Here is a 12,207-nt window from a genome sequence, read left to right as displayed (position 1 = left end):
TAGGGCAGTTTCAGAGGCTTCCAGTTGGCCTTCCCCACTACAATAGCTTTTAGCCCGCAGGCCAAGGAACAATGCGGAAGTTCTGCCAACTATATATGTCCATTCCAGTTACACATTGAGGAACCAGGGAACTCAGTGGGTTCACGGGATCAGTGGACCCGCTATGAGCCAAGCTTGGCCAGGATTCTATTTGTTTTCTGGCTCCCATATGGCCATACTCTAACAGAAGGGCCATGATGACACTTTGGGCCCTAGGTATCAATGTCATTTTAGACCCTGTGTCCAATAGTCTCAGAAATGTCTGGTTCTTACGCTTTCCCTAGGGTACAGTTACAAAAGTAAATAGCCATAGGTCCCTTTGCAGAAGAACTGGGGTAATATTACCATATATAATTGTTATGGTATTTAGGGTCTTTCCTCCTGGAGTACCAGCTTTTCCTTCATTGAAGGGATTCTGGGTCTGAGCAATTTCTAGCTCAAGCCTGGAAACTCATGGCCTTTGCTCTAGCTTTCTGATTTTCCATCCTTGACTTCCTTTGGTTCTGTAAATCATGGAGTACTCTTCTTGACTGCCCATCTATCTCACCCCTAAGGATACCATGTTCTAGCAGCCATTTTTATAGTTCCCTGCAGGTCAGGCTCCCTCCTTGTCCGCCTGGCCTTGTTGCTCATTGCAATAATTTTGCCCGCTTTGCTTAAGACGTTTAAGTCCCACCACCTGGCCTCTATTGTTTCAGGCTCCCATCATCCTTATGGCTGTCAGGGAGCCCAGTTGTGTGACAGATTCTCCTACCATCAGCTTTGGCTTGTAGAGGACAGACACCACTGACCTTTTCAGTCATACTGTTTTCCCTCTCACCAGTGCATCCCTTGTTGTTTTGGTAAATGGACTGTGCTCTGGGCCTTCCCAGGGAACACAGTCGGCAGGTGAGTTTTCTGGCTTTATGTGACATATCCATTCTAGCATGCCCACCTCTCTGAGTCTTTTGATCCCTTCTTCCACCACCTGCCACAGCAGTTCTAACATTTCTATTTCACTTAGTGGGGAGCCATCACTTTTTCCAAGCTTCCAAGAGTCTTCCTAACAATGAGTTAGCACCATCTCCTGGGGTCCTTGCCAGGATGTTAAATCCTATACCCTAGGAGGCTGCTCTCATATTGATGGACTTTCACTACCCAATGTCATGTTCCATTCCCTTTGATCTCAGCACCCTTAAAATCTAATCCCATGTGTACTCTTCTGATTTCTGCCAGTACACATTGGATAGATCCTGCAGCTTCTTTGGCGTATTGCTCCTTTCTTGCCTTCACATAACTGGATGATGTTGTAACTTGACCTTAGTTACTAGGTGGTGGGCAGAACAGGAGATGGAGGTAGATCCTGAGGCGGGTACATGTCTTGCAAGCCAAAGGCCTCTGCATCATCTTCAAGCAAGGGGAATGGGCACCTGCCTTTGACAAAAAGGAGAGGGCCACTTTTTGCAGACCTATGAGAGTACAGCAGAATTTAGGGATTCAAGATTTTCAAGTGCATTAACCCAGATGTCCCCATCCCATATATCATACATTAGCATCCCACTCTGTGCAATCATAGCCCTGACCTTGGAGTAGCAGACTTGCCAGAGTTGAGAATTAAACTTCCTCTGTAGCTCCACTTATAATTAAGTCCTGGGCCTGATACACGGCTTTTTCTGTCCTCAAGCTGAAGGAGATGAGAGTCTCTAGATATATGTTGCCAAGGAGGCTCTCTAGATTTCACACTTCACTTATACTGGTGATTAATCATCCACAGCCTTCCCTGGTCTTTCTCCAATGCATTGGTAGCCTCCCAGCAATAGCTACCTGACTCCATAGTCCGTATAATTACTTCCCCCAAACCTCTCAAATTCCTGAGATACTGTATCCACAAATGCACTTTTCTACCTATTTTCCATCCCAGTTCACAGCCAGCAAAAGTTTTAACAACTGCACTGCTACAGCTTGCCAGCTGCTCTCAGTACCCTACCTACCAACAGTTATGGTGGCCTCATTGCCAGCTGACCAGCAAGAAATGCACCTCAAAAATCCCATGTTAAAGTCTGCTTCCTATGACCTCTTCTAGCACTGTCTCCAGTCAGAACTCGAAGAGATGCCTGTAAAGGAGAGAAACAGAATTGGGCAGATGGGAAAAGTTGAACTGTGATGCAGTGGCTCAGAGGTCCCAGCCATTGCTCCAGACATCTCTTGGGCTTGGATGGTCCTTCAGAGTTGTCCCATATCAAAGAAAGGGGGTCAGGCCTTGGTATCCCTGGATCTACAAATCACTGGAGGCAGACTGTCCCCAGGGAAAGGGTAAACTTGGGTAAGACTGCTTTTTTGGGTCAAGGTCAATGCTGGGAAAAAGTCTCAGCTATGAGCCTTCAGCAGCCAACATTCCCAGCAGCTGGGAGAATGAGTAGCTTGGTGCTGAAATGGGGATCTAAACATCCACCGCAGCACCCACTACGCTTAGGCTGTGGCTTCTTTGGCAGGGGAGTTACTCGGTCTGGTCCTGTTTATAGGCTTCTAGACAGGTCACAATCACTGTCTGATTTGATTCTGAAAACAACTCTACAAGGTAGGCACTATCATTATCCTCTCTAGATGGGGAAACCGAGCTCAGAGAGTTTAATGGCTTAGCCAAGATCACACAGCTTTAAATGACTGAAGTGGAATTTCAACCCAGGTAAGAAATGACTGGTGATCTACTTCCAGAAACCTGCCAACGAAAACCCTATGGATCACAATGGAATATTGTCTGATCCGCAACTGATTATGGGAATGGTGTAGGAATGGGCATTTTGTGCCAAGTGCTTGTGGTCACCAGGGGTTGGGGCAGACTCGATGGCAACTAACAACAGCAATAACTTTCTCAAACGACAACTTTCTCACTCTAAAGTTCTTTGCAACTTGTTGCTCCACCATTTTCAAGAGTCTAGGAGTTTTCTGCTGGGTCCTCAGCATCTGGCCAATGGAAAAGTAAAACGAGAGGGGGGTGGTGGTTGTTGCACGGGAGGTTTCACAGGCCTGGTCTGGGAGTGGCAGTCATCACTTTGCCCTTATTCCATTGGCCAGAACCCTGTCCCATGGCCCAGAACTGCCCTGGTTACAAGGGAGCCTGGGAAATGTAGTCTAGCTGTGTGTTCAGGTGCAAAGGAGAAATAGTTTAGTGCATAACAGGCCTATTTAGGCCACAGTAGGGAACCTGAGAATAGGGAGTAGTGCTGAGAGGCTGCAAAGAAGACAGAGCTGTGTGTTTCATTAATTTGCTGTTTGCTTTTTGTTGGGGTGAGGTGGGGTCAAGGAACAACCACGGATGAAGGACTGGAATCTGAGTCCAGGAGTTAGTTTAGACAGCAGAGGAGGAATAGAGTTGGGAGGTGCCTGAGGCTTCCGGTCCATTCAGCCCTGCCCCAGAGAGGGAGTGGGATACTGGAAAGGTTGCCTGAGAAGCATCCAGCTCTGAGGGAAGCCAGGCCTGGAATCCAGGTGTACAGGTGTGCAAAGGGACTTGGGAGGTGGAGGCTTCTGTTACTCCAGCAGAAGAGAGAAAGGGGAGATGTCAATGTGATTCACCTCCACCTGGTGAGCCAGCAGGCTCTTGGAGTGTCCAGAAAAGTAGCCATCCAGCATTCACTGATACTGGCCTGCCTTGTCCCAGGGATCCTGTGAGGTCTGGGGGCCTGGCCTCAGCTCATTCCATAGGCCACATCCAGATTTGAATCTGGGCCTTCCAGAACAAGCCAGCCCATGCTCCCCTGGTGGGCTGGGTCCTCCACATGCTGGGGTGGGGATGAGGTATTAATCCTCTCCCTGCCAGAGCCTCCAGACCTCAGGCCCTGCCTGCTTCCCATCCCTCCACCCATGAAGAGTCTCAATCCAGGTTAGTTTGTTAAAGGCTCTGAGAAGTCCTGCAGACAAGTAACTTGTTTCTTTTAGCTGAACAAGCATTGCCCAACTTTATTTCAAAATTTCAAAATATTGTTGTGGTTAAAAGAAAAAACCCAGATGTAAGTTTAAATGCCCAACTGGATACTTACAAGCTAGACTTCTCCAACCTGAGCCTCCAGGGTATGGAGATAATGAGAACTTCCTACCACGTGGGACTAGTGTAAGGATTACACAGGATGATAAGTGACCAATTGTCTTAGGAAAGGTAACTCCCCTGCCTTCTCCCCAAGACTCCATGGCCCTAGGGCAGACTCCCTTCCCCAACACCCATTCGATGCCATCAGAGCTTTGCAAGCTGCCACCTTCCAGGGATCAGGAAGCCCAGCTTGCCCAATGTTATGGGCATTGGAACCACCAGGAGCTCAGAGTGAAGCTGGAGCCCCTCTTCTCTCTCATTATCCAGAGGCTGGAGGCACAGCAGTCACTTAGCTCCCAGCAGCCAGGCCCTGCTCACTTGTTCCCATTTCTGGCCTCTTGCTCACCCCCAGCGGTGTGGCCAGAAAGCTTGGTTTCCATGGGCCCCCCTAGCTCGAGGCACTTATTATGGCGGCTGCAGAATATGGCCGGCTGACAGTTTGATTATCGCAACCTTGAGAGCTGTCTTGGTTAGTAACACGATTTATAACCAAATTACAGGGAATTCTATTGCAGGAAGCCAGGGGTGAAGGGGAGCAGGGAGGAGGGGGTAAGGTGCCTGCAACAGCCACCTTTCAAGGCAGTCCTCAAAGCCCCAGCCAGTTTCCCCCAGCAGGGAAATGGGTTCATAAGGGAGCTGGAAGAGTCCAGACCACCTGGGATGAATCTGAGCTCTCTTATTGGCTCTATGACCTTGGGAAAGGGACCAAGCTCCTCTGGGCTCAGTTTTCCACCTGTAAAATGGGGGTGACAGTAATGGTACTGACCTCAAAGGGTTGTGGTGGTGTTTAAATGAAATCACACATTTAATCAGGTATCTCTTCTAAAAAAACTAAAAGTTTTTTTAGAAGAGATACAGCCAGGATGTCCCTGAGAAGTGGGTATGGTGAAACTTCATCTTGTTTACTTTGGATACATCACCAGGAAAGACCAACCACTAGAAGAGGACATCATGTTTGGTAAAGTAGAGGGCCAGCAAAAACAAAGGAAACCCTCAACAAGATGGATTGACAGAACAGCCGCAACGGTGGGCTCAGACATAACAACGATCATGAAGACAATGCGGGACCAGATAATGTTTTATTCTATTGTGCATGAGTTCATCACGAATTGCAACCAACTCAATGACAATTATCAGTAATAACAACATATATCTAAAATGCTTGGCACAGTCCCTGGCACAGGGTATGATGGCACTCGCTTACTCAATAAAGGAGAGTCATCATTACTAGTGAAAGAGACAGGGAAGCAGAGACGGGGGGCAGTCCATCTGCCCCAAGGTCAGAGTTCCTGGAACTCAGTTGCCCCTCCTTATCCTGCCTAGGTGGTTGCTGATGGGCCCCTGGTGGGTGGGTGGGGGAAGTTCGCTATTCAGCAAGCACAGAATCCATTTTGCCTGGTTAGTGCCTGGGCCAAACTACTTGTGAATTCTTTTGAATGTCACCCCTGCCCTGACCCCAGGGGACAGTGAATCTTGTAAACCCTGCAGTTTGCTCCAGCCATCTATGGGGCAGGTCCCTCACCTCTTGCAGAGGCCTGCATTTGCACCCCGACTCTGGGCTCATTTTCTGGAGCACTTCTGGAGCTCCAGCCTCTGTGTGGGTTGTAATGGAACGCCTGGATGGGTGCTGAAGAAAGGCAGGATTGCCATGAACTCAATCACTGTCCTTGATAGGGATAAAGACTCTTCTGGACTGAGGACAGGGGCAGCCCCAGGAGCTAAACAGGAAGTATTGCCCCTGATCCCAAAAGTGTCCTAGCAGACAGCAGCTCCCTAATGGAGGGATGGCTGAGGTAGGGGAGGGAAGAAGAGAGCATGGGAGAGACGACGCATTGGGGCTGCTTCTGGCAACTCTCACACAGGGCAAAGCACTGCTTGGTGTGGCCAGGCTGACACACCTGTGCCGCTGGAAAGGCAGGGTTGGGGGAAGTGCTAGGTGTGCATGGGCATGCGCACACACGTACACACACAAACCCATACTCTCCACTCTCTCCCAACCCCCCAGACGCATCCCATGCTCTCACCGTCTTCCCCCCATACACCCTCATACACAGCCACACACACACACACAATCGCCCACCCACTCACATACATACATCCCATACTCCCATCCTCCCCCACACATGCATACTTTCCACCCTCCCCCACTCCCTCCCACATCCTATACTCCTATTCTCCTCCCTTCTTACACCTCCACACCCCCCCACACACAGCCACCCACTCACTCACACATACACATCCCATACTCCCACTTTCCCCACACACGCCCGTACTCCCCACCTCCCTGGCCCCACACATTCATACACACACCCACACCTATACATATATGCACACACAAGCATGCACCCACACATACCCACATGAATCCACACACATACCCCATAATCTCTGACACCCCCCACCCACCCCACACACAAACCCATTGTCGTTGAGTTGACTCATAGCGACCCTATAGGATAGAGTAGAACTGCCCCATGGAGTTTCCAAGGAGCATCTGGTGGATCCAAACTGCTGACCTTTTGGTTAGCAGCCTTAGCACTTAACCACTGCGCCACCAGGGTTTCCAACACACACACGCACAGGAGAGGTGCTATTTGGCCAAGTTTTGCCCATCGCACTCCTCTTGTCCAGAATCCTTTCATAACTGGCCCTAATAGGTCTTCCCTCATGGGTCTTTGGAAGCTCAATCTGACTCGAAGCCAAAGCCAAGGGCTCTGCTTCCTCTGAAAATACTACGGGCGGTGAGCACGATGGCAGCGAGACTGAGCAGTGCAGGGCAGCGTGGCCGTGACCCCCAGACACAGCTGCCTATGCCCACAATCCCTCATCAGCCCCTTACTTGGCGGTTCAAAAAGCTTTCACATTCACAATCCCTCCTGATTCATGCAACAGTCCTGTCAGGGAGGTGTCATTGTCCCCAGATGGCAGCGAAGTTGCTGAGGCTCAGAAAGGGCAAGCAACTCGCTCAGGGCCACCCAGCAGGCAGGCCCGGGCTGGCATTCAAGCCCGTTGACTCCCCGTCCAGTGCTCCTTCCATTTCTGCACCGCTCACAGAAGGTCACAGAGATAGGTGCAGTAAAACAGAAATCAAGACCCTGTCCTGGGAGGTGCCCAGAGGCCATTGCTTCTGCCTAGCCTTCAGGCAGCCTTACCTCCCACGCTATCCGAAGCCTTCTGTGGAGAGAGGAAGAGCCAGTGAGATTGAGGATGAAGCCTGGTCTTCTCTCTCCAGAAAGATCAAGTTTTCAAAGTAGAGGTTCTGATCATGCACTTCAGAACTGGGCAGGCTGGGGTTCAAATCCCCACTCTCTGCTCTTCTCCAACGTGATGTCACTTCACCCTCCAAGTCTCAGTTTTCCCGTCTGTAGAACAAAGGTAATAAATACCTAGGGAGCAGTGGTGGTTCGGTGGTAGAATTCGATTCCCAGCCAATGCACCTTGTGCACAACCACCACCCGTCTGTCATTGGAGGCTTGTGTATTACTACGGTGCTGAACAGGTTTCAGCGGACCTTCCCGGCTGAGGCAGGCTAGGAAGAAAGGCCTGACAGTCTACTTCTGAAAAATCAGCCAGTGAAAACCTTATGGGTCACAATGATCCAACCCTGTTGTGCATGGGTCATCATGAGCCAACAACAACGAATATATACCTATCTTTGTGGGTTGGTGTGAAGACAAATTGAGAAAACACCCTGCTCGGTTCAGGAGAGCTGCTCAGTAAGTAGCAGCTATTATTAAACACATTAACGAAAGGGGTGATCACACTCTAGCTTTTTATAATCTTTTTCCAAATTAAAAAAATTCAGCATTCATCATCTTATGCCCAAATTGTCCTATATCCACATCCATCCGAAATGTCGATTTCCCTTTGACAATACACGTAGTCCCCGGTTTACAACAGGGTTCCATTCTGATGACCCACTGTAAGTTGGTTCAGACGTAAGTCAAATACCTCATTTTTTTTTTTTAAGTTTTCATTATCGTTACCTTTTATTATCAGTATCTTTATAAATCCGATCCTTATTTGTCTTTGGGAGTTGGAAACATTACATGTAAACAACTGCTAGTGAACATCTGAGAATGATAACATCAGCAAATTACCCACTGCAACATTGTATGCAGTAAAAAATGGATGGCCATAAGTGCAGTTCCTCATAACTCCAATACGTTGTAAATCAAGGACTACCTGAAAGGCTTGCTTAGCAGTCCCTTTATTTCTCCAAATTTGACCCTGCTGCACCCGACAGCTGTTCCAGCCTCCTCTCCAGCCCCAGCCTACCCTTATCAACAGCTATGACCCCTATTCCTGGCACACAAGTCCTGCTTCACAGAGGATGACTCCTCAGGCTCTCGCCCCTAATTTTATGCTGAGTCCCAACCTCATCTCATCAAACCAAGTAACAACTTATTTTGAGCACTCCTTTGAGGCAGGCTGTTATTTTTTTTCTCCACCCCCTTATTCCTACCCTTTCTCCTGATGCCAGAGAAGATATTCTTTCTCCCTCCACCAACACTCCTCATCTATTTCCTTTGTTAGCTCTTCTTCTGTCACCAATCCTCCCCCATAACTGAAGACTTCCACCAAGGCTGACCTCTCATCCCTCCACAAATGCTCTCGCTCTTGTTTTTTTTTTTTTAATCTTTCATAGAGGTCAGCTGCCCTCCTGGCTTTTTAAGCCTAGCAGAATCGGAAGGAAGCAATGTTTTAAAGATACGAAGAAATAGCTCCAAAGAGTGGAAGCGACTTAACCAAAGGCACATAATAAGTTGACGGCAAAGCACGGTTAGACCTGTGTGAAGTCACCATCTTCCCAGCCCAAAACTGTCATCACTTGTATTGTTTCCCAAATCCTTATGTCCGGACTCAACAGCCACACTTTCCCCCAAATTTGAATCATCAATAACCCGAACAATAATGACCATCTATTGAGCTCTTCCCATGTGCCAGACAGGGTGCCACAAGCATTATATGCAACCTCTTGCTTACCCTTGAAAATGCCTTCCTACGCAGCGCCCTTCTCCGTGGCCCTTTCTGCCATTACCGTTAGGCTCTGTCACCTTTCTTTTACATGTCTGCCCTATTGACCACTTCCCCTTGCTGCTGTCACCCTTTTGGCTTGCTACAGCCGGCCAAGTTGCTTCTCCACCCCTGCCTGGTTCCCCCTCTAGATACTCTGATCAGACCAATCAGCAAGTTTCGGAGATGGATAGAATCTTTGCCTTTATCCCCTTCTGATGCACAAAGACTCTCTACACAATCTACCAAATGTCGCTATAGTGTCAGCTCAAACATTTCCAGGAACAGTCAACTGGCTCCATTCCCCATGGCCTGCAGGGAAAGTCCAAACTCCTTAGCATGGCATTTGGGATCCGTGGGATCAGACCCCTGACCACTCTTCCACCTCACCTGCAGACAGTCCCTTTGCACACTTTCCATTCCAGCCAGAATGAATGACCTGAAGGTCCCAGCACCCACCATGCGTTTCTAACTCCCATGCCTTTTCCCAGCTTTTCTGTTATTGTTGTTAGCTGCCATTTAGTCACCCCCGACTCATGGCAACCACATGCACAACAGAATGAAACACTACCAGGTCCTCGGTGATCTTCATGATGGGCTGGGGATCAGACTGGTGTGATCCATGCAGTTTTCATTGGCTGATTTTCCTAAAGTAGATCATCAAGACTTTCTTCCTAGTCCGTCTTAGTCTCGAAGGTCTGTTGAAACCTGTTCAGCATCACAGAAACATGCAAACCACCATGACAGATAGGCGGTGGCTGTGCATGAGGTACATTGGCCAGAAACCAAACCCAGGTCTCCTGCATGAGAGACACACATTCTGCTACTGAACCACTACTGTCCCATTCTCTCTGCTAGGGATTGCCTTCTCTGTGTGTCAGAGAATTTCCTCACTCATCTCTCAAGCTATAGCTCTTTGGTGGAACCTTCCCTGATCACTCCCACCCTCCCCCCAACAGCAGAATAAATCATCCATTGCTGTGCCACTACTCTCTGTAACTTGTTACCCCCTAGCACCCTGCACGGCAATCACTGGTGTCTATCTCCCTCGCTGGATCAAATGCTCCCTGAGGATAGGGAAGCTGCCTTATTTCTGTCTTCCTAAATCATAGCTCACAGATGGCATTCAATAATTGGCTCATTTTTATCTAACAAATAGTTATTAACTGTTTATGATGTTACAGACACTGGGTACACACACACACACATATATATATATGTATTTATAAACCCATTGCTGTCGAGTCAATTCCGACTCATAGTGGCCCTATAGGACAGAGTAGAACTGCCCCATAGGGTTTCTGAGGAGCATCTGGGAGATTCAAATAGCCAAGCTCTTAACCACTGTACCACCAGGACTCCTGGGTACATAGGTTGTTGTTGTTGTTGTAGTTGTGGTTGTTAGGTGCTGTTGAGTTGATTCTGACCCAGCAACCCTATGCACAGCAGAACGAAACACTGCCCGGTCCTGCGCCATCCTCATAATCATTGCTATGCTCGTGCCCATTGTTGCGGCCACTGTGTCAATCCATCTCATTGAGGGTCTTCCTCTTTTTTCGCTGACCCTCTATCAAGCATGATGTCCTTCTCCAGTGACTGATCCCTCCTGATAACATGTTCAAAGTATGTGAGACATAGTCTCACCATCCTTGCTTGTAAGGAGCATTCTGGTTGTACTTCTTCCAAGACAGATTGTTCATTCTTTTGCAGTCCATGGTATATTCAATATTCTTCACCAACACCACAATTCAAAGGCGTCAGTTCTTCTTCAGTCTTCCTTATTCATTGACCAGCTTTCGCAGGCATATGAGGCAATTGAAAATACCACAGCTTGGCTCAGGTGTACCTTAGTCCTCAAGGTGACATCTTTGCTCTTTAACACTTTAAAGGGGTCTTTTGCACCCGATTTGCCCAATGCAATACATTGTTTAGTTTCTTGACGGCTGCTTCTATGGGTGTTGATTGTGGACCCAAGTAAAATGAAATCCTTGACAACGTCAATCTTTTCTCAGTTCATCATGATGTTGCTTATTGGTCCAGTTGCGAGGATTTTTGTTTTCTTTTTTTATGTTGAGGTGTAATCCATACTGAAGGCTGATCTTCATCAGTAAGTGCTTCAAGTCTTCTTCACTTTCAGGAAGCAAGGTTGTGTCATCTGCATAAGGCAGGTCGTTACCAAGTCTTCCTCCAATCCTGATGCCCTGTTCTTCTTCCTATAGTCCAACTTCTCAGATTATTTCGTCAGCATACAGATTGAATAGGTATGGTGAAAGAATACAACCCTGACACACACCTTTCCTGACTTTAAACCATGTGGTATCCCCTTGTTCTGTTTGAATCTTGATCCCTGTACAAATTCCTCATGAGCACAATTAAGTGGTCCAGAATTCCCACTCTCTGCAATGCTGTCCATAAATTTTTATGGTCCACACAGTTGAATGCCTTAGCATAGTCAATAAAACACAGGTAAACATCTTTCTGGTATTCTCTGCTTTCAGCCAAGATCCATCTGAAAACAGCAATAACCCCGGTTCCACGTCCTCTTCTAAATTCGGCTTGAATTTCTGGCAGTTCACTGTCTATATATTGCTGCAGCTGCTTTTGAATGATCTTCAGCAAACTTTTGCTTGCGTGTGATATTAACGATAGTGTTCCGCATTCAGGTGGATCACCTTTCTTGGGAACAGGCATAAATATGGATCTCTTCCAGTCAGTTGGCCAGGTAGCTGTCTTCCAAATTTCTTGGCATAGATGAGTGAGCACTTCCAGCGCTGCACCCGATTGTTGAAACATCTCATTTGGTATTCCATCAATTCCCAAAGCCTTGTTTTTCACCAATGCCTTCAGTGCAGCTTGGACTTCTTTCTTCGGTACCATCAATTCCTGATCATATGTTACCTCCTGAAATGTTTGAATGTCAACCAGTTAGTTCTTTTTGGTATAACAAATCTGTGTATTCTTTCCATCTTCTTTTGAAGTTTCCTGTGTCGTTTAATATTTTCCCTGTAGAATCCTTCAGTATTGCAACTCAAGGCTTGAATTTTTTCTTCAGTTCTTTCAGCTTGAGAAATGCTGAGCATGTTCTT

This window comes from Loxodonta africana, chromosome 3 (assembly GCF_030014295.1).
Source record: "Loxodonta africana isolate mLoxAfr1 chromosome 3, mLoxAfr1.hap2, whole genome shotgun sequence".
Taxonomy (NCBI): Eukaryota; Metazoa; Chordata; class Mammalia; order Proboscidea; family Elephantidae; genus Loxodonta; species Loxodonta africana.
This window is presented reverse-complemented; position numbering follows the sequence as displayed.